Source organism: Corvus moneduloides, chromosome 4 (genome assembly GCF_009650955.1).
Source record: "Corvus moneduloides isolate bCorMon1 chromosome 4, bCorMon1.pri, whole genome shotgun sequence".
Lineage (NCBI taxonomy): Eukaryota > Metazoa > Chordata > Aves > Passeriformes > Corvidae > Corvus > Corvus moneduloides.
The window spans coordinates 41,090,015-41,116,689 of NC_045479.1; the positions used below are offsets into that span (position 1 = coordinate 41,090,015).

The window sequence follows — 26,675 nt, forward strand, 5'->3', positions numbered from 1 at the left end:
GATTCCTGCACTCCACCACAAGTAGCAATAGCAGTTTAGCTCAGGGACAAAGGTCCCAGGTAAGCCAATTCAGCTTTAACTACCAGTTAAAAAACCCCCACAGATTCTACCCTGAAGACAAACAGCAAGGCTTTATGGAACACAAATGCTTCTGCTTTTGCAATATAAAGGTACTTAAAAAAAAGAGTTCTGAAATTGCAATTTGGAGCCCCAAAACATGCCTTAACCTTTGCCTTCAGCAAGGCAAGCCCCAAAAGGATGTGTGCAGATACACATTAGAGGCAGTGAGATGATTATTATTGTGTCTCATGTCAAAACAGTAACGAGTGCTTCAGATAAGACATGGACAGGTGGAATCATAACTATGCCTATATTAGACACTAGTGGATGATCTGCATGTGATCTGCATGCAGGATAAAACAACTGCACTCCCTAATGCACAAGTTCAATGCAGCTGATAGCTGAGCACTGAGCTGCATGACCTGACACCAGATGATGATGAGCTGTGTACCTGACCTACCAGTAATGGCCACTTACCAAAATAATGACCTTCCACCCTTTAACTATTCCATGCTAACTCTCCCCCTCTCCACAACACAGGTAAACAACAAGGCAGGTCTATTTGGTGATCCAGAAGACATCCAATACACAGTAACTTTTCAGCCACTCCACAAAAGCCGTCATAATGCTCCATTTCCTGAAGCAGGGTTCGCACATAAGCACCTGACAGGCTTTAAGGTCATGTCAGCATCTACCAGTGCCCATCTGAAATCTCACCAGCTATCTGTCCTTCTCATTCAGTCTCTTGCCAAATATAACACGTGCGGGCAGCTCTTGCTCTCTCCCTGTATTACACATATGCCCAAGAACAGAAAATTTCCTAGTTTCTTCTCCTAATATCTGTTAAGCTTTTGCTACTGATGATTTCATAAAATGACTTGCAATAAGCTATTAAGAAACACAGCAGCATCTGTGAATCACTGCATGCAGATGAATAAAGAATGCATACAGCTTTCCATAAGAAAAGTGAGTAAAATTTTCTGTACAGTAAAAAGAGATGCGGAAGCTATCAACATTTCTGAATGCGGGTAGAGAAAATGTGTAAACTGGAAAAAGATCCATACATCTTCAGTTGTATCTTAGATTATTAAATACGGAAGAACATTTATTAGGATATAAGCATAACCAACATACTCTTTTAAACAAAGAAATGCTCAGAAATGTGTTTCTCCTCCTTTTCGGAACACACATACAGTAGCACTTCTAAGCTACCTGAAGGCATTGCAAGCCACAAGTCCTAAGCTCCCAAGGTGCCTACTACTACCACAAGTGTTTCCACGCCAGAACTCATTGCAGAAATAAGAAGAGTCATCCCCCTCTCTCCAATTATTACAAATGAAAGAGTTACAGACAGCAGGCAGACTGAGGAGCAAGAACCCTGAACAGGGAAAACATCCCACAAGGCAGGAACTCAAAACAATGCAGCAATGATAACTGTAAAAAAAACAATTTATAAATTCTTCCCCTCATGCAAAATGTTGCTGTCAAACAACTACCTTCACAAACAGAAAAGGAGTAAGCATATGACAAGTTTTGTAAAAAGGGTTATCGTGTTGACAGAAAAATGTATGTCTTCTAATTGGTGGCTCCTTTCCAACACCATTTGTCATCTTCTTAGCTGAGCCTCTGTCTAATGAAAATTGAGGTCTTACATAGAGCTAGTCAGAATATTTTTAATGAAGCCTTTTTTTGTTTTTTTAATAATTTTGCAAAGCAGACATACCAGTTTGCCCTTGTGTGATGGCAGAGGAGTTTCAAAGAGAGAGCTCTTTGGAACAACCAACCATGTGATCATGTGAAAGCCTTTAGAGAAGGCAAACTTCAGGGCTGCAGAAATTCTCAAAGAAAACCATGCCTCCTTCATTATAGCAATAAGGGGGAAGCTTCAAAGACTGCAACACAGAGATTGAAGCAATCTGTGTCTTGCTGAGAAAATTATCTTGTGAGAAGAGTTTGAAGGAGATGTGTTTATGTCAGCTTTGACATTAAGAAAGACCATCCATCCCTCTTTCTCTGGACTTCTCCTTTTGGTCTTCCCATTCACCAGAGAAAAATTATTTGCTTTGGATGCACTCCACGCACTTTTGAAAAATGAAGTAATCTGAAAGCTATATAAACAGGCAAGCTTCTCCTAAAGTAGTCTTTGTACCCAACTGGAGTGGCTTCAGATTAGACTGTCAGTTCATGCTACATGTGTTCCAAAGGTTCCACCACTGTCACATATGGTCCCCAAGAGAAGGACTAGGAAACAGACCTCCACAGTGTGTACTTTTAACTCCCTGCCAAGCCATCTCTTTGTGAGTAACATGGCAGGCCAGGCACCAGCACTCCCAAGACAAACCACTAACTCTGTGAGGGTTAACTGAAAACTGAGAAAACCTTGGAACAGAAAAGGTCCTGAAGGGCACAGTGAGACACACCGTCACTCTGTTGACCTTGAGAGGAAGATGAGTGAATTGCTCATTGAGTTGATGAGCCAGACTCACCAGAAAATCAATCCTCTTTTGCGGTCTTATTTGCTCTCCTGAGCTAGCGTGGAAAACCCATCTGATAATTTGCTAAGCCTTCTCACACCAATTTGGGTACTTCAAAAGCTGCCAGGAAAAAGTCGTAGCAGGAGTAGTCTGCTTGCCTGCATATCAGGCAACTCCCAGTGGTGTGGAAAGCCAGCCATAAACTCTCTGGCTGTGTAAGTGGTAAATGACCCAGCAGTGGCCTCCACTTTGCAGGCCCCAGGCCACTTCACCTGTGTCCCTGGCTGCAGCCCCTCCACTCCTGCCCTCCTGCCTCCTTCCTGCTATAAAGCTGCAAAATGGTTGGCTACCTCTACATTTTAGGCTGGTCTTAGCTGTGCATTAAATCTTCAGCCCACCTTTGAAGGCTATCTGGCTACTTGTTAAAGGCATGTTCCTGTAGGGATAGGAGTGAAGATGACCATTTTGGATCTCTTGTGCTTCTGCTAAGCTGAGAGAAACAGTAACCCTTAGCACCGCAGAGGCTGAGCACTGGTGGAGACCCTTTGGTTCTGAGACTCAACCCTCCTTGGGTGATGGCCTTCTGACAAGTCTAGCCCACATCTGATGGGCAGCAGGAGCCAGGTTGTTGTCTTTCAAAGGAGGTAAAACATACCAGCTAGGAAGAAACAGCTTCTGGAGGAAAGGGGCAAAGGGTAATTGCAAGAGACAAGATGAGGGTGGGAGGAGTTTCCCAGATGAATGAACAACTTCAAATGACATTCACATTTTTGTGTGTGTGAACAGCAGCTAGAGTTTTGTGAATACATTTATCCTTGAATGTAAAGTTTAGTTTGAGGGGCAGTACGACACAGTAATGACCGGCAATTTTTATTGCGTTAGAGACATCTAAAATGGGTTCATTCTTAGATTCACAGCCACTTTGCACCACACTGGCAATATAAACAGGCTTTAAAATAGGAGGCCATTGTGTTTGTGTTCACTCCAACCCTTTGCATGGGAGTCAGACCACTATGTCCTAAGGGCCAGTTTCTGCTAAGTTAATAAGCAAGCCACAGAGATGAACAGTTTTTCAAATAAACAGTAATTATCATTTCTTGGATCTAAAATACACTAAATAAAGCAATGAAACTTTCTTCTGTCAAGTATTTAAGTGAAAAATGTGTGTAAACTGAATATTACTAACAGATCTTTTCTGCTCCATCCTGCATGAGTAACAGAGAGGATCTTACACTGCTGGGTGTCACACATACTGAGTCATGTCCTGTTCTTTCTCCTTCTAGGACATCCCCCAAATATTTTGTAAAAGCTGTGCAGCATTTCTAAAATTCACTCCACACACCCTCGCCAAAACGGAATCTTTTGTTTTCCATAATGGTCCCTATTCTGGCAAAGAGGAGACAGTGGTTTATGCCTCTTCATTAAAGAATGCTTTCTTTCCTGGCACTGGGCAGCAACACAGAAGGACAGGGAGGAAAAGAAATGTTGAGTTTGGTAACCAATGCTGGATGCTGCTTTTGCCACTCTGGGCAGAGGGCTTCAAACAATTCCAAAGAAGCATCTTCTTTCTACTTTCAGACCTCCTATTCCAGGTACCTGATTGAGTCTATCTTACTAATAAGCTACCCACGGCAGGCACCTATACGGGCAGCTGGTACAAGGGGGGTACCAGGACAACTGAGCTGCAAGCACACAGCAGTCCCAGAGAGCTGACAAACTGAACAGTCAAACTGAGATGCCAGAGTAGTTATAATGCCAGAGGAAGGCAGCAACAGCAAACAGTGTGCCCATAGTCTAGAGCCCATTTTGCCTTCCTGATACAGATATGAAACCCCAGCAGAAATAGATTATTTCTTTCACATTAACCTAGGAAGCTCTAAAACCCCTTATCTTGTGGGTTACTCCAGGATTCTTTCTTGGGGCAATGCTGACCTCATGCAAAAAAAAGAAAGACATTTTGTTCCCATAAGCTTTTGGAAAACAGTCCAGCTGCTGATTGATCAATTTCAGAAGCATCTCAAACCTCCCTCCAGTTTTGCAAGTTTGCACACATTTTATTGTAGTTAGATCTCAAACTTCCTAGTAGATGAAAGCAAGCACTTAGACATCTAACCATTAGAAAGTGCATCTGTAATTATTTGCAGAAGTGAAATGGCAGGTTGCTTTTGAAAATCAGCCCTGCTAGGCTATTTTTTCCCCTATTCTGAAGTAACATGGCTTTTGACATTTTTTTGAACAGCACAACTGCAATCCCAAAGCATGTAATGCTGTGACATTATTCCTGTTTCATACACCTGCTGACTGGAGACCTCCAGTTTTTCAGTACCTGTGATGTCTGTAGTTGTTTTTGATTTTAGATCCCAAGGAGATTAAATTCAACCTGCATTTTATCATTCTTTGCTGTAATTATTCCAAGCATTTACTTCAGTGAGTTATTTACAGATGGAGAAGTAGGGGGAGATGGAAGATGTTAGAACTACCAAATGGCACCAGATGGAAAGGAGGACCTTGACCTGAAAAATACCTTGTTTCTCTGATGCGCTGTATTTTTAGAATTCTGATTCCCTTTTAACCTAATGTGGATTAATGAAAACCCAAAGGCTTTTTAAGGTAGAGTCTCATCATTTATCTTCACTGAGAAGCCGTGTCTGTGTAAAAACATAAAGCGTATTAGGATTAAAAAAAAGGTAATAAAGCTTGTGCTTTGAAACTGATGTAAAGCTGAAGGGCCTTCACTTTTTTCTTACTCAAAGGTTTATTGAAACAGAATCTGAAAGACACAGGCATCCACAGCTGTAGCTTCTCACATAAAAGTTTAATGTAGAACTACAAAGTGACATGTTGCTATTAAGTAGGATGCCTGTACAGAGATACAGGGCGCTTTTTTGGCTAGCACAGAACATCCTGCATAATTTTTCATAATATCATATTCTTACTTAAAATTATTTCACCATCAGGTAGCACTTCTTTCTGTGGAGGTGCATGTAATTTACCCAAATGTAGCTAGAAACAGAATCAGGCACTGAAGCATTCTTGTTCACCAGCAAACAGATTGACATTAGATATGTATTCCAATGGAAAAAAAAAAAAGGCCATTCCTTTCCAGCACCATGCAGATACAAGAAGGAAAACACGGTACTATTTTTCAGCAGACTATGCCAAAAGAGCATCAGAGTGGTAGCTAGGCAGGGGTTGAAGGGAACAACACAAAGACAAAATGAAGCTTAATTTTGGAAGAAAAAGTAAAGAGAGAGCTTCTCTCTAACACTACCTGTCTTTAACAGAAAAGTTGGGCTATTGCAGCAGGCAAATACCATACTAAGAGAACAGTGTGGGAAGGGAATTTTTCAAAACAACTAAATAATAGCAGCTTTTATGAGACAATCGTCACCTGTTTTTTCCTTTATGTTTCTCACTTGGGAAATAAAAAAACGTGAAAGCCATGAATAAAGGTGGTATTTGTTTTCTTCCTTTATAGCACTCTGAGCATCCAAACAACCTACCATAAAACAGCATATGCAATCCAGATTTATTTCTTTGTTAGTGGGAGGAGGTTATATTTGTTTAAAATGATTGTTAAGGGACATCTGAAACTTAGCATCTACAATTTCATTTGACATCTGAATTTTTCAGAACAAGAGTGCCCCTGATGTCTCTTGAGCAATAAAAGCATGGGGCCTACTCTCCTTAGCAATTAATAACTGTATCACAATACTGCTCTTGCCCTCACTGCTTCCTTTGTGCTTTCACTGTGATCTAAAATACTGATAAATACAAGCTGGTTCTTTTAGAGCCTTCCTCTGTAATATTCAGCATTTTGAATGTACAAGCTGCTGCTAAAATCTACAGGTAGGCAGGAGCTGGGATCTTCCTCCTGTCTGCTTACAAAGATTGAGTTACTAATGGTTTCTTTCTTGGTTCAGGTTCAACAAAACTACTGAACCTAACTCACTTCCTCCCAAAGGACAGGTTTCTCCCCTCATGTGAACAGTGTCTCTTGTTACTTTAAATCATGGCTAATGTTTTTAAAAATATATCTTACACATAAGTCAGCTGTAGATCTTCAGCATCAAAGGAGCCAAACAGAACTGCGTGAAGCAGTGTAACCTTAAGCTATAATTTTAAAATGCCATCAAGAAATCTCTCAAATAGTTTTTAAAATTTACTGTTGACCTAATAACCTCAGTCCAAAGCATTCAACTTTGAATAGCTGTTTTTGTTTTCCCTCCAAAAGCACAATTGGTAAAACAAATGTATATATTGCAAAATATCTTGAAATTGGTATACCCATGAGTTATCTGTGCAACTCACTAAAATAGCTGAAGATTTCATATAGGATGAGTAAATCAGGATAGCTATAGAGCTGGCTGGCCTTACAATGGAAGTGATTTAATAAAATTGGAATCCTAATGCAGTATGTTCACAGAGAAAGTAAAAAAACCACAGAAAATGCAACCTTGTAATAATCAACATCTGGCACTGAAATGAACAGCAGTCACAGATGAAATACATATGAAATCAAAAAAATTTTCATGGGGTCTTTCGAGTAACCCTCAAATTGTTTGTTGAAATATTTTCCTTTTAGTATTGTTACGCATGTCTGGAAAATAAAGTTTGTAAAGTACAGCCAGAACTCAGCTGCACACTTAAACTGAAACTACAGAGGTGACTGAATTAATTTTAATTCCAAAAAAACCCCAAAGCCTGTACTGTCTTCCTTTTGGAGCTATATTCCTTCTATGAACCTCCTTCTATAGTGCCTCCAGTACTGAGTGCTGTAGCAGACAAGCACTCTCCTCATTTCAGCTGGACAAATAGGTTCTCATCTCAGCTGTAAAGTTCTGAAACAAGGGAAAGAGTTACTACACTGACTAAAACAAACAAAACCCCCCAAAACAACAACAAAAAAAGAAAAGACAAAGACTCCCTTTCTTCTGTTTACTTTACTAAAGGAGATATCTAGGTGAGGGAACTTGGTCACAACTGAAAATGGACGTAATTTTCTTGGCCATGAAGGAAAGCTTTTGTCGGGCAAAAACTGGGGCAGTTAGCTGATGGCAATGTCTGCCAAAGGTTGACAGAATAGAGCACTGAAAGCAGGGTGAAGACAGAGCTTCAAATCACCAGGTCTGTAAGGGCCTTTTGGCCACAGGACAAGACTCTGCAGGAGGAGAATATGGAGAGAGGTGGAGTACGGCTCCTTCCCATGCCACTGTGGAGAGCAAAACCCTCCTCTTTGCCTACTATTACAGCTTATTCACAAAGCTAGTCCTTAAGACTGACACATTTCTAGACCAGGATTTTTATCACACTGCAGGAGTATCTCACCATGAACTACATGCTCATCAAGCCCTGCAAGGAACATAGCCTTGAAGCCCTGCTTCTCATGGGGAGTGCAAGATCTACTCTCTGCAGATTTATGCAGATGTCTGAGGTACTTCTGCCACCCTAGGCCTCAGGGTAACTTTACATTACCCTCTGCCTAAGACTTTGGCTCTGCAACATACAGTTGAACACTATGCCGCATGCATAAAAGAATGCAAAAGCTACAGGCACTACATAAAATCCTAAAAGAAGAAAAGAAATCAATGATTTGCAAGGTTAGATTTTTTTTAGGTTTTTTTTTGCTGTTGGTTTGGGGGGAGGTTTAAATCTTTTTAACAACCTCTTATGCAAACAAAAAGATGTAGGTAATAATGCTTACTAGAAAATAAAGACCTTTCTTCACAGAAAACCCTGACAAAACCAGCATACATGTGCACACACACTCACACACACTTTTTAAGTTTTCTGTAGAAAACTTTGAAAACTTGAAAAACCTGTAAGTATTGAAATGGAAAAGTTAATATTTCTGATTGTAACGTTCACCTTTTGTTTTCTGTTACAGTTTCTAAAGCAAAGCATGCCCTTTCTCCTAAACACCATGTTTTCTTTCAAGGTTTTCAAAGGAAACCGCTTCACAGCCATACTATGTCATTAGTAACACAGTCCATGGAAAGAAACAGCAAAGTAGTTAAAGTCAATTTCATGAGGAGATGTTCTCCTTTAATGCTTTGCCGGGGGAAGCCCAGCTTGCCTCCTGAATATCCTAAAGACTGAGCAAACATTAACATGAATATGGCTGCTGCACAGGTCAGCTCAGCACAGGTCTCTTATTCACTTCTGCGCCTGTGCTATTCCTTTCATGACTGCATCTTTTATGTCTCCCTTTTCTTCTGCATTAGCCTCCTACTATATTTTTTACTCAAATAAATAATTTAAACAAAACAAAAGTGCCATACACGAAGTGTTCAAGACATGAAAGCCATTTCCAAGGTAAGCTATGAGCATTTGTAATTACACACAGTGCAAATGTTCACAGTGGAAATCAGTTATACTCACTGCATATTTTTGCAGACAAATAATACTGGTTTATAAACATTCAACTCACTTCAGGGTCTTGCTTTCTTTTATGCTACTCTAGGTAAAGAAATATGTACAAAGGAGCAATTTGCTTGGAAAAGAAACCTGTTGCAATAAACGAGAGGAGACACAAAAGATATAGAGAGTATAAGCAAAAGGAAATGGGCCCATATACAGGGGAAAACTGGAGAGGCAAGATGCTAAGGAGTAGACATGCAGCATAGTGCCTCTCATTGAGGCATTCAAGTTAATTCAAAGAAAACTCTGTAGTCATGCGGATTTGCCTCCATTACATGGTACTTTCCACAACACTAGGCTAACTGATGTAGCTGCTATTCACCACATCAGCTATGGATCCTCTTTGGATACTCTTGTCTAACGCTGATGGCTGCTCAGTATTTGTGTTGCCCTGGGCTTCCTCCTCTGAGCCACGCTGATGTCCGAGTCCCCAGCGGAGCCCGGGACGCGCACCCTCCCCGCCTGTGTCCCTGCGCGCTGCCCCTTCCCGCAGCCGCCGGAAGGGCACCGGGGCTGGGACAGGCACGGCGAGGGGAGAAGCTCCGGCCGCGGCGGAGGCCCGGCCCGGGCGGGGGCTGCGGGAGGCGGCCGCCCCCGGCCCGCCCGGCCGCTCCTCAGCGGCGGCTGCCACCTCCGGGCGGGGGGAGCCCGGCAGGCCCCGCACAGCGCATGGCCTTGTTCTTGTCTCCACCTGCCGATTCCATAAGCGAACGTACCCGGGGGAAGCAGCCTCACGGCTTGACAGACAGACAGACAGACACGGGTCGGTGGTCATACAGCCATGTTTCAGGGCTGTTCCTGCGCAGTCAAACACCGTGACCCAGGCGAGGAGACAAGACACTGACACCGTAAGGGGTGACCAGCTTATTTTCCACTTCTCCCCCTCAGACTTTGGAAGAAAGGCAGGTTGGCGTTCCGCCGCCTGTTTCCTCCTCGTCCAAGCCATTCATAGGTATCGCCGAACCCCGGTGACCCAGAGCGCAGAAGGGCCGTCGTTCCGCGCCGAGAGGGCAGCGAAGGCAGGCAAGCCCCTGTGCAAGCAGCCGACGTGGCACTACAATCACTCGGTACATTTCTGGAGCTCACATGTCAAAAAGCATCACCTTCAATTCACTGAACCCTTCAAAAGAAGCACACACAGCACACACTAGGGCTCCGGCCTAACCTGGCTCTCACCCTCCTCAGAAAGGACTGAAAAAAAGAGAGGGAAGGTATATACAAAGGCATTTCTCATCAACTGCTAAATGGCCCGATATACCCGTAACCTCAGCTTTTGCTTTATAGCAGGAGAGTGATGAAAACCTGATGGGACAACATGCAGGCTGCACTTTGAGCCACCGGGGTGCATTTTTGGAATTAGACAAATACTCTGAAGTGGACACCTGGAAAGGGCGTGGGCAGCAAGGGGAAATACTGTCAGGAAAGGAAGTTTAAAAATATTAATAAACATTTCTGACTACAATTTTAAGAGGTGAAGTGCTGGCACGGATCAGTTTTCCTGAAAAGCAGGGATCGGGCTCAGAGCTGGCTCCTGATCTGCTGTTTGAAAACCTCAAAAGCAGAGCAATTTAGACAGCAGCTTCTTCAAGGAGTCCAGCTGAAACTACAAAGACATAAAATTCCAGTCAGACACAGGCAATTCTTGGGGCAATTCAAGAATTTTATGAGTCAGAAGATAAAAATCCCTCTGAATACCTAACTAAACTAATCTAATGAAGTAGTCACCAGGAAGGGAGTGTGATGAATCTGCATGTCAGGAAGGACAAATTTAAACAAACAGGAAATTGAACAACCTGAAGTTGTTTTCATTTTTACTCCCTGTGCCCTGCTTCTTTTATTTTTTTTTTTTTAGGTGCAAACTATGTTGATGGCTGCAGAAGCTGAGGAGACTTTTTCATTTTAGAGGACGTCTCAATTTAAAAGAAATTAATTACCTGTCTTCCTTTCAAAAAGGTGGTAATTTGTTTATTTGTGATTTATTATTTGCAATATTGTAGACCCTCCAGGGCCAAATGCAGTTGGCCACTGACCATTGCAAAGGAATGAAGGGAAAATCATTGATATAAAGTTTATAACCTAAGATTTAGCTTTTTACCTGGCAAGCAGAAGTGAAGCTAAATGCTTCCTATCATGTATTTTACCCATGCTAGTAACTAGAGGGTTCATTCCTAAATGATAGCTACACCTGGTCCACTTCATATTGAGGTACATGCTTAGATTTTGACATAGAAAAGCTGACAGGTTTCCAGAGAGATCTTCATGCCCACAAAGGCCTAAACTTTAGGTAAATGGAATTTTAAGACCATCTGTGTGAAACAATATTGTACAGAATGTTACCTCCTCTGTGCTATGGAGCTATACATTGTCTAGACTCAAAAAAGAAGGGGTTTACAATTGAATAGTATTGCATCCCAAATGCCTTTTGTCAGGAATGAGGAGCTTTTTCAGTTTATGACATTTTCATTAAAAATTCTCTCATTTAGGAAATGAAATGAATTTTAGCAAATTGCACTTTGCAACAATCATGTTAGAATTGCTAAAATTACAAAGATTGATACTATTCCCATGATGTTGCTTCTATACTAAAATTGAGTTTGCATTAAAACCCTTTTGTTATCTCAGGTTTGCCTCAGCTTCAAGGAAGTAAACCTACAGAGAAGCCAGAATTTTTTGCTTGATTCAGTGAGGTCTGATTTCAAATGTCTTCATTCCAGAAGAGACAAAAAGGAAAATTCTCTCTAAACAAGATTTCCTCCACAATGGGTCTTGGGTTGACTAAAATATTTCATTATACACAGAGTTCATTATATGGGAACAAAAAGACTATATTTTAATTCTGATTTTTCCCCTTCATTTTATATTTCATACTAAAAATTGGAGATAAGGAGTTGTGCTGAAATAATTTTGAGATGAAAAATGAAACCTTCTTCCTCAAAAGACAAGCCACCGGTCTCTCAGCTTCCACAGTCTGATGCTCTGCAGTAGACAGTATATTAGGCATAGGTTGAACTGACTGCAAACTGCTTTATATAAATTTAGAACACTTCTTAGTTTTCTATCTGAGCTGCCTGTGTGGATCCTCCTATTTGGGGTTGATTCTGGACTCCACTTAAAATACTAGTTGTTTACATTAAACAGACAAGAGAATGTGTGATGTATTTTAACTGTCAAAAGTGTTGTGAACAGCAACAGCTGGAAGAGGAATGTTTAATTCACTCTGTTACCCCCAAGCCTTTTAGAATCCTGTATCAGTAGCTATATCTTAGTCTTGCAGGCAAAGAAAACAGGGTATGAAGAGGTTGGTAGCACTGCAAAGCTTATTCTACGGGGGAGAAAACCAAAGGGGCATTCAAAAGCCATAACATTGCCATTATTACATCAAAATAGAGTATGACTAAATCTACAACAGTATTGATGCATCTGTCAAAGCTGTGCACGTTTTTGTGTTGAACAGTTCACATATCATGGCTTGTTTCTTTTGCTGGTTTACTCACACTTAGCTGATGCCAGAGACGTGATTCAGGTAGTGATGGGAGATACCACTTGAACTATTTGCTATGTGATACTCTAAAAAAATACTCTTAAATCTTCTGGACATGGGGTCAGCAGCTTGTGTGACACTGTGAGTAAGAATAAGTTTCTGCCCCTGCACAGTTTATTCTCACAGGGCATCTCAGACACATGCTTGGGACAGTTCCCCCACCATAACTGTTGCAGCATAAGCTTGTGCTGGGACCAGTGGAGCCCAAAACAAGCATAGGAGTTGTTACTTAAGAGAGAGTAATAAAGGCCTTGCTAAGTATCAGGATCAAGTTGTTTTCAACATTTATAAAAACTTCAAATTTTCAAAAGCAGAAAAACATCCAACCACATTTATACTGTTTTGTGTATTTCCTTGAGGAAACCTTCTAAGTAAAACAGCAAATTAGCTGCACATGGAAAAATGATCCTTCTAGTGTCTGAAAACATTTAGATAAAGAGATGCAGGAGCTTGTGCAAGCTGCTGTAGTGCAGGTTTTCCTGGTTTTTCAGGCCTGACTTCTTGCATGTGGTTTGGGGTCTTTTTTTTTTGTTTGTTTTAATGTCACATTTACAGAATGGATTTGGCACGCTCGGGAAAGGAGCACTGCTTTTGTTCATCCTATCACTCTTTCGCTTGTCACGAAATTGCCACGGCTGTATTAGTAGGAAAAATAGACCTAACGAGGTGTAAAATAATGCTCTACATTCAAAACCAGCGTTGTAGCTCATTTCAGTTTAATATTTACTCCAAAAGTAAACTCTGCTGAAACCTTGCGTAAATAGAGCCAAATGAGTTTGCAAGGTATTCTAAACTTACCAAAGCGAAGTCGATTAACACCTCATACACACAATTGTTTATTTGGTTCCCTACTACCAAAACTTCTGCCAAGAGAATGCTGGCATGAAGCAAGAGAGGAGATACATGTAGGGCAGGCTTGACTGGAACAAAACAGCAGTTAGACAGCAGAAACATCATCCACACCAAGGCAGTAAGCAAGAATAGCTAAGCTGAAAAAGTAGCTGGAGGTAGAGATTTTAATGATATTTTAATTTGATTTAATGCTTTTTACACACTGTGTGTAGCACTTCTCATTGTCAGCCCTTCCACTTTGTTTCTTCTATTCATTAGCTTTTTCTTACACTACTTTCCTTTTTCACTTTAAAAGGCAGCAAACTGGGTATTTGAGCTTCCTTTCAGGCAGTGTGTGCTCGGGAATGTGAAGTCAAGGAACTGTAGCCTTGATTTGCCCTTCGAAGGAGCTGTACAGAGACTTTGTTTAGGTTTGAGAGATGAGTTTGTGGTTCCTTCTTAAAGGAAAGTTGTACAAACACTCCCACCAGAGAAGGCAAAATACAAAATCTTGACAAGGGCTCAGTAGGAAATCTTCCATTAAAAAATCCCGATTTTTAAACAAAAGGAACATGAAACGCTTACTTGCTGGAAGCAAACTTTATCATAGGGATGTCTTTCACCAAAGACACACTAAACGCAGAACAGTCAGTAACCTGCTACTCGGGAGGTCCCATGGAGATACATGGGAGGCTTGTGTTCTAAACAACTTCAAATATTCTCTATCCAAAGTGCAGAAGCTTTACAGGGCAGACTTAGGAGAAGGCATCATAAGATGGCTGAAACAATCCATCAGCTTCTTGCCCTTCTCTTTCACCTGCCCTCAGTTGTCTTAGTCCTGCTGCTTCCTCACTGTTTACCAGCTCAGGTGTTTATCCATTTGTGGAGAGAAAGTTTAATTCACTGAACCAGAAGAAAATTATTCAACTTTTTTTCTGAGCTAACAAGCTCAGTCAGTTAACTAAGAGGTTAAACAAGTACTGGAGGCAACACAAGGTGGAAGGTGAGAATACAGCGCAAGGAGTGCAAGGATGACTTACTGTGATATCCCTGACTGATAAAAACTCTACTGTTAGAATAAACTAAACCTCTGAACTCAGCTTTGGCACTACATCTGTGCACTAGTATCACAGAAACATGATGATAAGCTGCCCACGTAAACAACAGATTTGACTAAAAGGCTGCTTGAGGTCAGTGCCTTTATAATTCAAATAAGCCTGCAATCCTTCAGTTCCAAAGATCTCCCCTGTCTCAGCATTACAAAAGGCAAAGTATGTGAATTAAGAATTTAAATTACCTGGGCTATGTCTTTTCACAGCAAGCAGGTAGCAAAGGATGGACTTTTCTGGAAAGGGACTGAAATACACTGTACTTTTCATTTCCCGAGCATGCTGTGAGCACTTAAAAAAACAGGTAAGAGAAATCAAAAGCTACAGTATGTCAGTTCCCAACCCTATTTTAGGTATAACAAAGTCTAACCTTTGACACCAAGCTACTCCAGTACTGATCCAACCCTATTCAACAAACTCAGACTTTTTTTTAAATACTGCATAACACCCCACAAGTACAACCTCTGTTTACTTAAGTTCTGAGTGGTCAAAGCGGATTTAGCAGCATCGCAACAATGGAAGTTGCAGGGACAGGGAAGGACTGGAATGCCAGAGGTTGCTGGGTCTTCCCTCTGTACCTTTCAAATGTTCATGAGATTGCAACCAAAATAACACATTTTGGCTGCAGAGCACTCTTAGCCTTAGAAAAAAGTATCTGCTTTCAGTTGCACAAAAGGGACTGTTTTAAGCCCAAACCTCCACTGGTGTGGAGGGTGTCTAGTAGACTGATTGGTTTGCAGTCGCACCAAAACTTTTTTATGCGCTCTGTAACTTCTTCCCAGCTCCCCAGGAAACTGAGGCGTACCCATGGTTTTAAATGCTCATGCTGTAATTGTATCACTTCAGGTGTTCTCAATGGGATTCTTTCCTGTAAAGCAACTAAAGAGGTAAAATACTGTCCAAATCTCTGCAGGAAGAGAACGGAGCCAACAGTACTGTCAAGTGGCTGACAAATGACTTGGTTCCCATGCCACAGGCAACAGCCCATAAAGCAGCTCACTGAAAACCCAAACAAGCCTTGCAGCTTCCAGCGTGTGGTGGTTTTAGCATCAACCCACCACACGGCATTAGAGCAAGAACTAGAAGACCTGAGGACCTCTGACCCACATTCCAAAACGGACCTTACACATGTGCTTTCCTCCCTTGCAGGCAGCTTAATGACCTGTACAGGACGTATCTGACATCAGCTTCAGAGCCTCACCTTCACCCTGATTAAAACTTTCTGGCATGAAACATGATGGTGCTTCATTTGCACAAGGCACCATCCCACTGGTGTATTTTTGAGGGAGGAGGTGGAGTGGGGAGGAGGCAGAAGCCGCAGTAGCAAAACTTCCAATGTTCAACCTTTATTTTTCAGTGTTCAGCACTACTATCACTAGGTATAATATTTGTTTCACACTGCTACTCTAACACGTTTTTTAATCTACACCCTAAGAAGTGTTACGTCTAAAATACTTGCGAAACTGAATTGTTTTCAAGAAAGGCCTGTAACAAAGTGATCACCCTTTGGAGAGCTGTTTGTGCAATGACTGATCATCTCTATTGTTAGCATTCCTAGGGGTCACAGAAGGGTTTAGCTGCATTGTACCAGGGCAGAACCCAAAAGAAAGGCTGTCACAGCCGGATGATTGTGCAATCTAGGAAACCAACCAGTGGGCGCAAGTTATTAGGCATCCAATTAAATGGGGCCTGAGTTTTAAGTTGATGGCAAGTTTGGGAATTTGGTTTTAGTTTCTTTCTACATAATAATAGTGCCTTAAACCAGAGTCTCTAGGTGTCTAGAAAACTTTATAAAAAATTCTTAAATTTTGTAAAAAATTTTGACTGGAAAAATTGGAGAACTTAGATAAAATCAAACAGCTCAACCGTTTTCCACTCTTCATTTTGCAAGCATATAGTGCAAGTCTTTGTTTGAATTGTTTCCTTTCCAATATCAACATATGTTAAAAAATCTGAGGGGTACATACCCTGCCCCAGTTCAATACATAGAAAAAACCCAAAATTTTTTCCTTCAGCTTGCCAACTTAAAACAAACTTGCCTGGATACACAAGTCCCCAACCTTGTTTGCATATACAAGTTTAGTCCCCAAATAAAAAATCTCACAGTTCTAGCTCTGGCTGCCCCACCCTCTGGGACTAACCTTTGCATTCTCTGTTGGAACATTTTACCTCTTTCTACAGGAAGAACATATAGCAAAGACTTTGCATCCATCCAAATATGTAAACTGCATGAGCAGGATGAGCAATAATTTTATATGTAGCTTTGTACTAGCATATTTTTCCACTCTCCCTGTGTTTAACAATCTACTTTCCTGTGCTCATTCCATGTGGCTATTTTTCTTATTTTTTTCTTTACTGATCTTTAATAGATCATTTAAATATTTGCATAGGCTTCATTAAGTATCAGATTGTTTCCTGAGAGGGTAACATGCTTCACTCTTGCTTTGAATGTTTTTTAAATACCTCCTATCACTGCTGTAACTCTAATTCCCTATCATTCATTAATTTAAAACAGACCTGCACAAATAAACCATATCATTGAACTAATGAGATATGGGTGGTAAGTTTCTGTAAATACAGCCTGAATTAAAGGTAGAATGTCTGCATAACTTAGATAATCTTATTCTTTACATTGCAGTGAAGATGACACTGCATGCCCTTCATCTATTAATCTTCATGGATTCAATGAAAACTCTGCCTTATTCTTCCAGCTTCTTTAACGGAGCACCTTTGCATTATTAAATTTGAAGTAACATAGTCCCATCCAAATGTTAAAGTAGTACTGCGGGCTGTAATACATTTGATTACTTAGGCATTTTAATATTACTGTCCATCTCCAGGGGTTTAACCCTGGCACTGGGCAAGACAGTTTATGAAAACAAAAAAAAACTTGCAGGAACTATCGGCAGAGGAGTGAAAGAGATATACTGTTAGTCCTTGTACAAATTATGAGAAACTCATTAAAGCTCAATCATTTTGTGGATAAGTAGAAACATTCTCAGAGGCAAAGTGCCAGGAGAAATCTCATGAGTTTCAGCTTCTGAAGTTTCCCAATAACCCTTTTTGCTGTGGGAAGGAGGGTAGAGGGTGCAGGGATGAACAGAGTCTCTGTATGGTCCATCCCTGTCTTGATCATCTAAAGGCCATGGGCATTCAGATGAAGGTCTGTGTCCTCACTCCCACCCAAATAGTCAAGTTGCCTTGCCACTCTGGGTGCCACACTAACAGGCACCCAAGTAAATGATGACATAGGTCCCAAACTTGGACTTGTGTATAGTCTTCACAGGAGGTGGGGAGGTGGTCAGGTACCCTCTCCCTCCTCCCACAAATAGGAGCCTGGGAAGGGGCATGTCCCACCAGGCACTCTTAACTGGTGTGTTACACATCCTGGCCATGAGTACGTCCTTTGGGAAGAGACCTTCCTGGTGCAAGAAAGCAAGGGGAACGCGGAAACTTACGTTAATGTATCGTTAAATAAATTACTTTTACAGAGACTAGAGCAAGGGAGTTAAGATTACAGTTCTGCTGTGTATATTTCCTTGCTTTTTTTAGGAGAGAGGCTTACTTTTTGTATTGTCTATACTGTGATGCCTAGAATCAAAGGAGTGAAAGCAGCTGCTGGCATAGATTTCAGCATTGTGCTAATCTTCAACAGCAAAATGCTGCCTTGTTTAATTGTACTGCCACAATGGTACAGATGCAGGTACGCCTGAGATATGTTGTCATTGTGGGGCCAGGGAAGAGTCACACATGCAGATAGTAAGGAAAATAGAATGATTTAAAAAGAGTGCTCCTGTAATTCTCCTCTCCAGCAAAGCCAGTTAACAGGGTAAGTGATGACCAACATAAAGTCAGTTTGCCACAGTCTAATACTGTCATGACCTAAGGTACAGTTCTGACAGTCTTTCATCAGGGTTTTCTTACTATACTTGAAAGCAGGGAGTGCTTTCATTCCAGTGAAACACTGTATCTTCCTCTCTTGTGTTTTAGAGTTGTTTCAAGAACCCTAATGCTCTCAGCACAGTGCTTTATGCAGCAGATTTTTTTATTCACAAGTACATTTTTTTGTCACTCTTCAACCTAAATATGTCTTAATTGGTTTCCAGATATACTGTTGGTTCTGAGAGTTGACATTTCAAATCCCACTCCTCTTTGATTCAATATTCCTGGGACTCCACTTAAATCCCTCCTAGTGTGTGTGATGGGGAAAAAAATCACTGACTGAAGGGGAGATAATAGTATGGAAGTGAGTATATGACTACTTTCAAAATCCATAAATCTTAAGGTAAACACTTTTTAAATGAGAATATAAACAAGGGAATTCTGTTCTCATGACCACCTCCTTGAAAAGTAAGAGGCAGAAACAGAATGCTTCTGCTTTTAAATGTTAATGCTTCAAGAATACACCCTTCAATTTTCATATCCGCATTTATTGTGTCAGCCTTCCTTGACTTGGTTAGAGCAGTCAACAGAATAAAAGACTTTGACTTTCTAAAATTTTCTCAATAGTGACTTAAGATCAGCAAAATTTCTTCGTACTAAGCTTTTCAAAAATTTCACATGCTTTCTGAAACATGCCAAAGACCAGTTTAATATTTGGGCCCTGACTGAAGCTAAATTCAATACAATACAATATTTTTGATTCACTCTTATTATCCTTAGGCCATATCTCTTTGAGTTACATATTTCTCTTCCTGCCTGTGAACAGATGAACAGTGGTGAATGATCAATTTTCAAAATATATTTTATCAGCTTTTTCAAATCTGACAATTCTTACTCAGAATTCAAGAAAAAGTGATAAAAATGCAGTAGTTCCCTGGGGTAACTGTTACTGAAGACACATAAGCAGATTTGGGTTTGTTTAGGAAAGGTAAGATAAGAAAAGGGAAGTGAAAATGCATACAAAGAGAAACAGAACTAAAATAATCACAGCTAAACTCATCTTTCCCATAAATACACTCCACACAAGCTCTGTGTACAAGAGGTTTACTGACACCCAGCAGAAGAACTTGGGAGCAGTTGTGTAATTCTTCTCTTAAATTTATGATTTTTATCCTACTATGTCTCCCCAGCATCAGCCATAGAAAACAACTTGGGGATCACATCCACTCACCCCCAACTCTTGGTGCATCCATTCCAGTGATAATCTATTACGAGTTGAACCATCAAAGTTACGTGCCTAACTTTAAAATTGATGGGCACTCAAGAAAGTGATTCCGTGTACCCTGAGACAGACTTCTCCAGCACAAGGGATGAGCTCATCTGAGGATGTTAATCTCTTCCAACTGACTCAAGATGAAGCTCAGAGGGCTATGTTAAGGTAGATAGTCACAGTCAGTTAAGATGATCCCACTCCCCCAATAGGGTAATAGCTTGCATAAAATATCCCTCCAAATGAAATGCTACCATTTCTCCACAGACACCCAGGAACTGTGTGAAAGCCAGAAATAGACATAACCTGAAAGGGGCATTATGCAAATAATGAAAGCACCTCCATTGCTACAGCTAGTAAAGAAGAGAAAAGATTTAGTGCTAAATTAGGTGCTTCAGTTTTATTCACAACAATCAAACACTGTGAATATTGATTCTGTGATCTCTGTAGGCACAGTGTTTGGTTTGGAGCATACAGTCTAAGATTGGTCAGACACCTGGACCATGGCTGATGAAAAGGTTGGGACCACTTTGTAAAGAACAATAATAGGGCAAGACAACTGTATACAAAACAATAAATGGTAATTCAAATTAGCAAGGTTGCTAAGACTCCTGATCCAACCACATAGGGATACAATTCCTTTCAGAAAGGCCTTCAGCCCATGTAACTAAATTCACTGTTGTGTGGTATTTGACCTGATTGTGATGCCCTTACATAAAACTCATTGCAAATTGTGTCTAACTTAAACTGTCAGCATTAGACCTCATTGGTTTTTTGACTTAGGACTTAATTCTAGGCAGACAGCTGCTCACATGTACAGTGGCAGTTGCATTGGCATGACACAAACTTGTCTACCATTACATCTTAAAGGCTGTGGTTGCCACTAAATTAAGTTAACAAAAGACAAGTTAATCTTCTTTGCTTCATACTCAGATCAACACTGTAAAGATTGTGATGGTGATCACTGAACATTCCAGTTTGATTAAAAGCAGCTTGCATTTTTCCCTTTACCTTTAGTACTACAAAACCTGAAATCGGTTTTGATAAGAGACTAAAATGTGAAATAGCAAAAGCTGACAGATCTCTTGTATGGTTTCTTAATGGTCATAAATTTACAGCACTACATCAATGAAAGAAAAACATTAAATATTTTAATCTTTATTGAATATTCTGTTGTTAATAATTATCACATAATTTGTACAGTCCAATTCTTTTTCGAATAACAGATTTATTTCAGTTTCAAGTAGTACTGTATGATATTATCATCATCTTGTACAAACAAGATGTTAAGTTTTTTTTTCTCAAACAAATCCAGAAGTAAGAAATAAAAATACCTTGCATCTCTTTCTTATTCAAATTCATAACCCCATAAACCATGCTAATCAAAACAGAAGATGTGCTATTTTGGACAACATGCATGCAGCCACAAAAGATACTGTGCTTAATGAAACATTGCCTAAAACCAAAGCATGAAAATGCACTTTATGGTAGTGAGAAAATAATGAGAACAAGAGCGGACATTTTGACCGTAACCATCCTGTCCTGTTAAATTCATCAAAGCAAAGGCAAAAGTAGTGCTCTGCCTGATGTGTGGCTGCAGCCTATCCCATAGATAAGCTGTTGAAGTCCAAAGAGCATCTGACACACAGTGTATGGGGGCTCCATTGGGGCACCCACTGAATGCTGTGGTCTCGCCCCCTCCTTTATTCCAGAGGCTGATGAGGCTGGCAGTGTGGTGCTTGTCCCAATGGTTTTACACAGCTCTAGATTTCCTTTGAGCTCAGTTGTGGTCACAGCAGTGCCAGGATTGTCACAACTGAAATTACGCTATTGCTGTTGTAAATTGTTGCTGTCCTTATTGAAGCTGCAGACTCCTCCCAGAGTGGGAAGGGAAGCCAGGGTGTGTGAAGGAAAGCATCTTAAGTTATTCTTCTCCCTCAGCCAAACCCGGGGAGTTGTGTTGGGTTAGGCTACCTTTGGTTTGGTTTGATTTGGTTTTACTATGAAACTGGAAAGCTGACATGAAGCAGCTGCTACACTCTGGGGATGAAAAAGTGGGATCACCCCTCAGCTGAGAAGCCACATTTTTCATCACCTTCCTGTGATTTCATAGGACATTGCATGAACAGAAGAACTTCCCTCCTCCACAAGAAGACAAGTAAGAATTTGTAGTATCTCTGGATTTTAGTATCTCACAGAGCCTACTAACCTTGCCATCTTGCACTCTGCTCTGTCCTCCTTTCACCTTGTCTGTTGTCAAGAAGGCAGAATAAAAAAGTGGTATGAGCCACAGATGGGACCAGAAATGTCTCTGCTTGTCCATTCTTGTGGCTTCTCTTGCACATACTCCATTTTTGGCTAATTCAATGGGACTACGGCAAAGTTAAATGTCACAGTCTGAAATAGGGTTAATTTGACTAAATGAATTATCATTTAAAAGGACCAGGAAAACTCTTTATGAAGTTTATAAGTGTAGGATGATTCAACAGTGTCACCATAGATCTTCTAGTTTGTTCATTGAACAAGACTGCAATGCAAGCTGCTCTTGAAAAGTAATTAGGTAGCCTTGTTCAGTAAAAAAATGCACAGTTGTTAAGAGGCCTTAGCAAGACATTTGTATTTATAAAATTCAGCCATCCAGAACAGTAAAGATGTTATAGTGCTCAGTGTTGCTAACTGGAAAGAGCAATTTGCTGACTAACAATAGACTAACTCCCTAATAGACCAAACCTATCTGAAGCAGCTATATTAACATGAGTAAAAAATCCTCAGCCAATCTACTTTAAAGTTTATAATGTGACTCAGTACCACAGTTTCCAATTCCATGTAATAAACCCATGATTTATACATTATTCATGTCTTCTCAGACTACTTTGCCGAATTGTTTCTTAAAGACAGCCTTTTTTAGCTATTTATAATAATAATAAAAAAAAGAAAATATTGTCTTCAGCAGTTAGAAAGAAGGGTAAAAAATTCTAAATAAGTCTGACGAATTTCCTTATGTTAATAATAATAAAATGGAAAACCTAACATTAAGTATTTTTGTTACAGGACCAATTTAAACACATTGCAAAATCCTTCTCAGCAAGGTCCTCACAGCAAAGCAAGAAAGAAGTAGCAATGACTAATAAAGTATACATATGACAAAAAGATAGAAAATTGTATTTGCCTTTGTTGATATTACATTCCTGGCTCCATGAACAAGGCCCTTTAACACAGAGTTTCTACCACATCCTGACAAGCAGTGCTTCATGCCAGAGTGGCACCGTGAGCCTGTGTGCTAGTGCACAAGGGCAGAGCCTCTTTATGTAGCTGCCCTATTAATAAGTGCACAAAGGAGGGAGGAACATATTGCCAAAAAAAACTCAGGAAAAATAGAAAAAATGCAAATTATTCACACAGGAAGATTTAAGGCTGTTGCTCTCCACTATTAGATTCACAGATCTACCTTATAGAGGTGATCAGACTCCCTATTAAAATACTTTGAGAACTGAGAATCATGCCAGTGATAGCAAGGAATAGCACAGCTTAGATACAAAAAAGATGAACAGAGGAAGTGGGAAGAAAAGACATCTGCAACTCCAAAGCCAGTATTAGAATTTGCGAAGCTGTACATTTGGAGTCCTCTGGAATGTGACTGCCTTCTTTAAAAATCCTAGAAAAGCAAGATTGCCTGCATACTTACAACATTTTTAATCAGTCCTTCACGAAGTAAAATATTGTTCTATATGTTGAAATAATGTGACTTTTTCCAAGCTTTTTAAGTGATACAAGAACAAGCAATAATCAGTTACCACACACCAGCACATAGTTCCCTGGGATGTACCAGTGAGATATCCCAGCTATCTAATACTCCAAGTCACATCGCAGCATGGCCCTGGAACATTCATCAGATGGTTCAGCTTGCATCTGACTCTAAAAGCTCATCTTGCTGCTGAACAAATATAACAGGCCATGCTCGCCAGCCATTGCATCCCCAACAATCTGCGTGAAGAGTTTTTAATGCCAAGAACAAAATAGCACTGACAAATAACAACAAGATAATCTGAGATGTTCTGGTTTTGCAGTGACTGTCTCCCACAATCTCTCTGTTCCAGCTCATGCCTGTTTTTAAGCATCGAAGCTGGTGGTGACCAGATAGAAGGAAGTAATTCCTCATAGTTGAAAGAGAACCTGAAGAGGTCATTTACCTCATCCAAAAAGCTCTGGAGCATCCCTTTTCCTCAGTATCTCAGTGTATTTTGCCACTTTTCCCTGTCAGAGATTCTGCAAGTGATCTTTTCTTTTAATACTTTTTAATCAAATACTCTGATTATAGAGTGACTGTTGAACTTGTCAACATGATTTTGTTATGAACACCAAATATCACTTCTCCTCCCTGTTTCTGAAGCTACTTAGCCTTCCTAAGAAGAAATTAAGAACTGCTCTAACACAACCTGGATGGAGAAGCTGACATCAATGACATTTAGGAACTTAATTCTTAATCTGTATTTAGATCTTTGATGAGTTAGATCAATGGATGCTATGACTAAGTACCTTACTGCTTTATCTACCTAAGGTTTCAGGTAAGTTACATTTCTTTTGTGCTTCCCTGGTAGCAAAGGTCAGTAAAAGTTACTCACTTTCAAAATGCCTTTTGGTATTCATTTCTCTCTTACTTGAGCAGAGAGTTCCCTATGCTCTTAAGAGTTGTGCTGATAACTTTCATACAATGGGACTGATGGCAGGCTAGGGTAAATCAGGGCTGATGCAGAGAGCTTGGAAAGCCTATTGCAAAACATCTGGAAATGTAGCCAAGAGGAATTTGTGAGAGGAAAACATCTGATCACCCCCAACCTTATAATTTTCTTCATCTGTTCTCTAGCACCTGTGCTGAATCGTGTAGCCTTGCAAGTTAGTATAGGGGCCACGTTAAAGGAAAGATACCAGTAAACACAAGAGGTGAGAAAGGAAAGGATGGGAACCTTGATGGGGATATAGGGGTGGCAGCATTGTGCAGTGCTGAAGACATGGGGATACACTCATTCTGGTGGAAAATGCAACATGCAGAGAGGAGAAATGACCTTCAGAGTCACTGGCTGACACTGTGAGTCCAGACAAGGCAGGCGAAGGAAATTTCAGGAACTGCTGGAGGTTTCTTAACTTGCTTTGTATTTGACTGCTGGGGCAGCAGGAATCCAACAAAAGCTCGTGTGTAGCTGTCCCTCAGGAGAGCCTCTAGCTGCATGGGCAGCTATTATGGCTTAATTCCTGATACTAATTGGAATGTTTCCGAAGTATCGACACAAAGAGTGACATAAAATCACATACATTATCTCTACATTTCATTTGATATGTAGAAGCAGGGAGACAGAAGAACAAGCTTTGGAGATACGTCTCTTTTTTTGAGAGAAGTGTGAAGCTGGCACAGCAGATGGCACAGCTGAAGGCACTGTGTGTCCTTGGGCACTCCTCTTTCTTCAGTGCACAGATATGTTTCTACAGCATGGGACCCCGACTGTCCCGTTTGCACCCTGTGCTCTCTGACTTTCCATGGTCTGAGTGACAGATATACAAAAAAGATTCCACTGGAGTCCGTGTATATTATCCATGAATTTGTCCTTTGTTTTTAACATAAAACAAAACTGAGATTTTTGCCCTTCGTGATTTCAATGCAGATACTCTAACTTGAATATCACGTCTCACCTCCACAGTGACATGCAGGATGCAGCAAATATTACAGGAGATGCCCCAAGAAAACTCCAGCCCTCCCAGTAGGCAGTAGGAAATTCACCATTACCATTCTCTGGTGACTGGGGGTCATGCTGAGACAATTGTTTGCATTTTCTGTGCTTACTTTTGCTATTACTAAGGTGGGATTTAAGTGTTCAGCAACAGCTTTTGAGACCTACAATTTCTTCCTGTTATGGAACAGCATTCTGAAGACCTATATTACTCTAAATTAAAAAAAGCATAAGTCTATTTATCATTCATCAAATGAATTCCATTAATTATTCCAATATAATTCTTATATTCTTAAATTCCAAAATTTTCTAACCAAGCGCATAGCACAATAAGCATTTTAGACACTAACAAAGTACTGATAATTAGAAAAAAATTGTTTCACCTGTGAGTTTTTTTGTGGTTTACTTTGTTCTCTAACAAACTATGAGGAAAAAAATATTTTTCCTACAACCTTTTTTGCTTTCAAGTACTTTGTTAGAAAAAAGTCTATTTTAAGTGCCAGTAAAATTCATCATATTATGACAGGAAACCAAAATTGTTTCATTTATAAGATCTTCCAACAGCATGAAGCTAACCCCATGGTCTCTGAGACAGAAATTCTGCCAGCTATAGACTTAAAAAGAATAAGCAGAGAAAAAGAAGTTTCTCAGATGGAACTATTAGTCATGAGATGAAGAATGTGTGTCCCCTACAGATGTTATAGCTATTTGTATGATAAATCCTGATCATCACTGTAGGAATTTTGCAGCCTTCTTTTAAGTTAATGCTCAAGTTCCAATTAATCTTCTTTTGACAATGTTTGTCTAATATTTCAGTGTTGAACATTTCCAGGGTTACATTTGCAGTGAGCCTCCTGGGTACTTTAAAAACTGTATTTCTGACTTTGTACTTGCTTCAGAAAGACTTCTTTTAATTCTTCAATGCTTCACAGATATTTCTAGGTAAGAGAAGTATAATAAACATTGATAAATATTTATTAAGGGCACATCTAGACTTGCAAGTTAACTGGAATTAACAGTGGGGTTAATTTGGAGCAAGCAATAGTCATGGAACAGCTCCCCAGGAAAAAAATATGTATTCTATAATAAAATTACCTCATTCTCACGTTCAACACTTGAACCGTTTTGAGTAACATAAGATAAATGAGAACAAAGCATGTTTGTTCCAGTTTGCAGGATCATTACTTTACTTAGGAATGACAGTCTAGGGAATTCAAAATGAAATAAGGGATGTGAAAATACCTTAAGGTGTCTCCAAGAAACTTGAGGTTGCATAAATATAGACTCAGATGCCAGCAGCCCTTTTAAAACCAACACTACATTGGCACTCTTCAAAGGCCTGTGTAATACAGAACATGGTGCTAC

The 26,675-nt window shown here is 40.2% G+C and overlaps 1 protein-coding gene across 5 annotated transcripts in view; it reads right to left on the bottom strand.

Moving 5' to 3' along the window:
* The window catches only part of MSRB3 (methionine sulfoxide reductase B3), an 83,876-nt gene that overhangs the window by 8,073 nt on the left and 49,128 nt on the right, over positions 1–26,675 (bottom strand). The gene's annotated exons all lie outside the window — the stretch shown is intronic.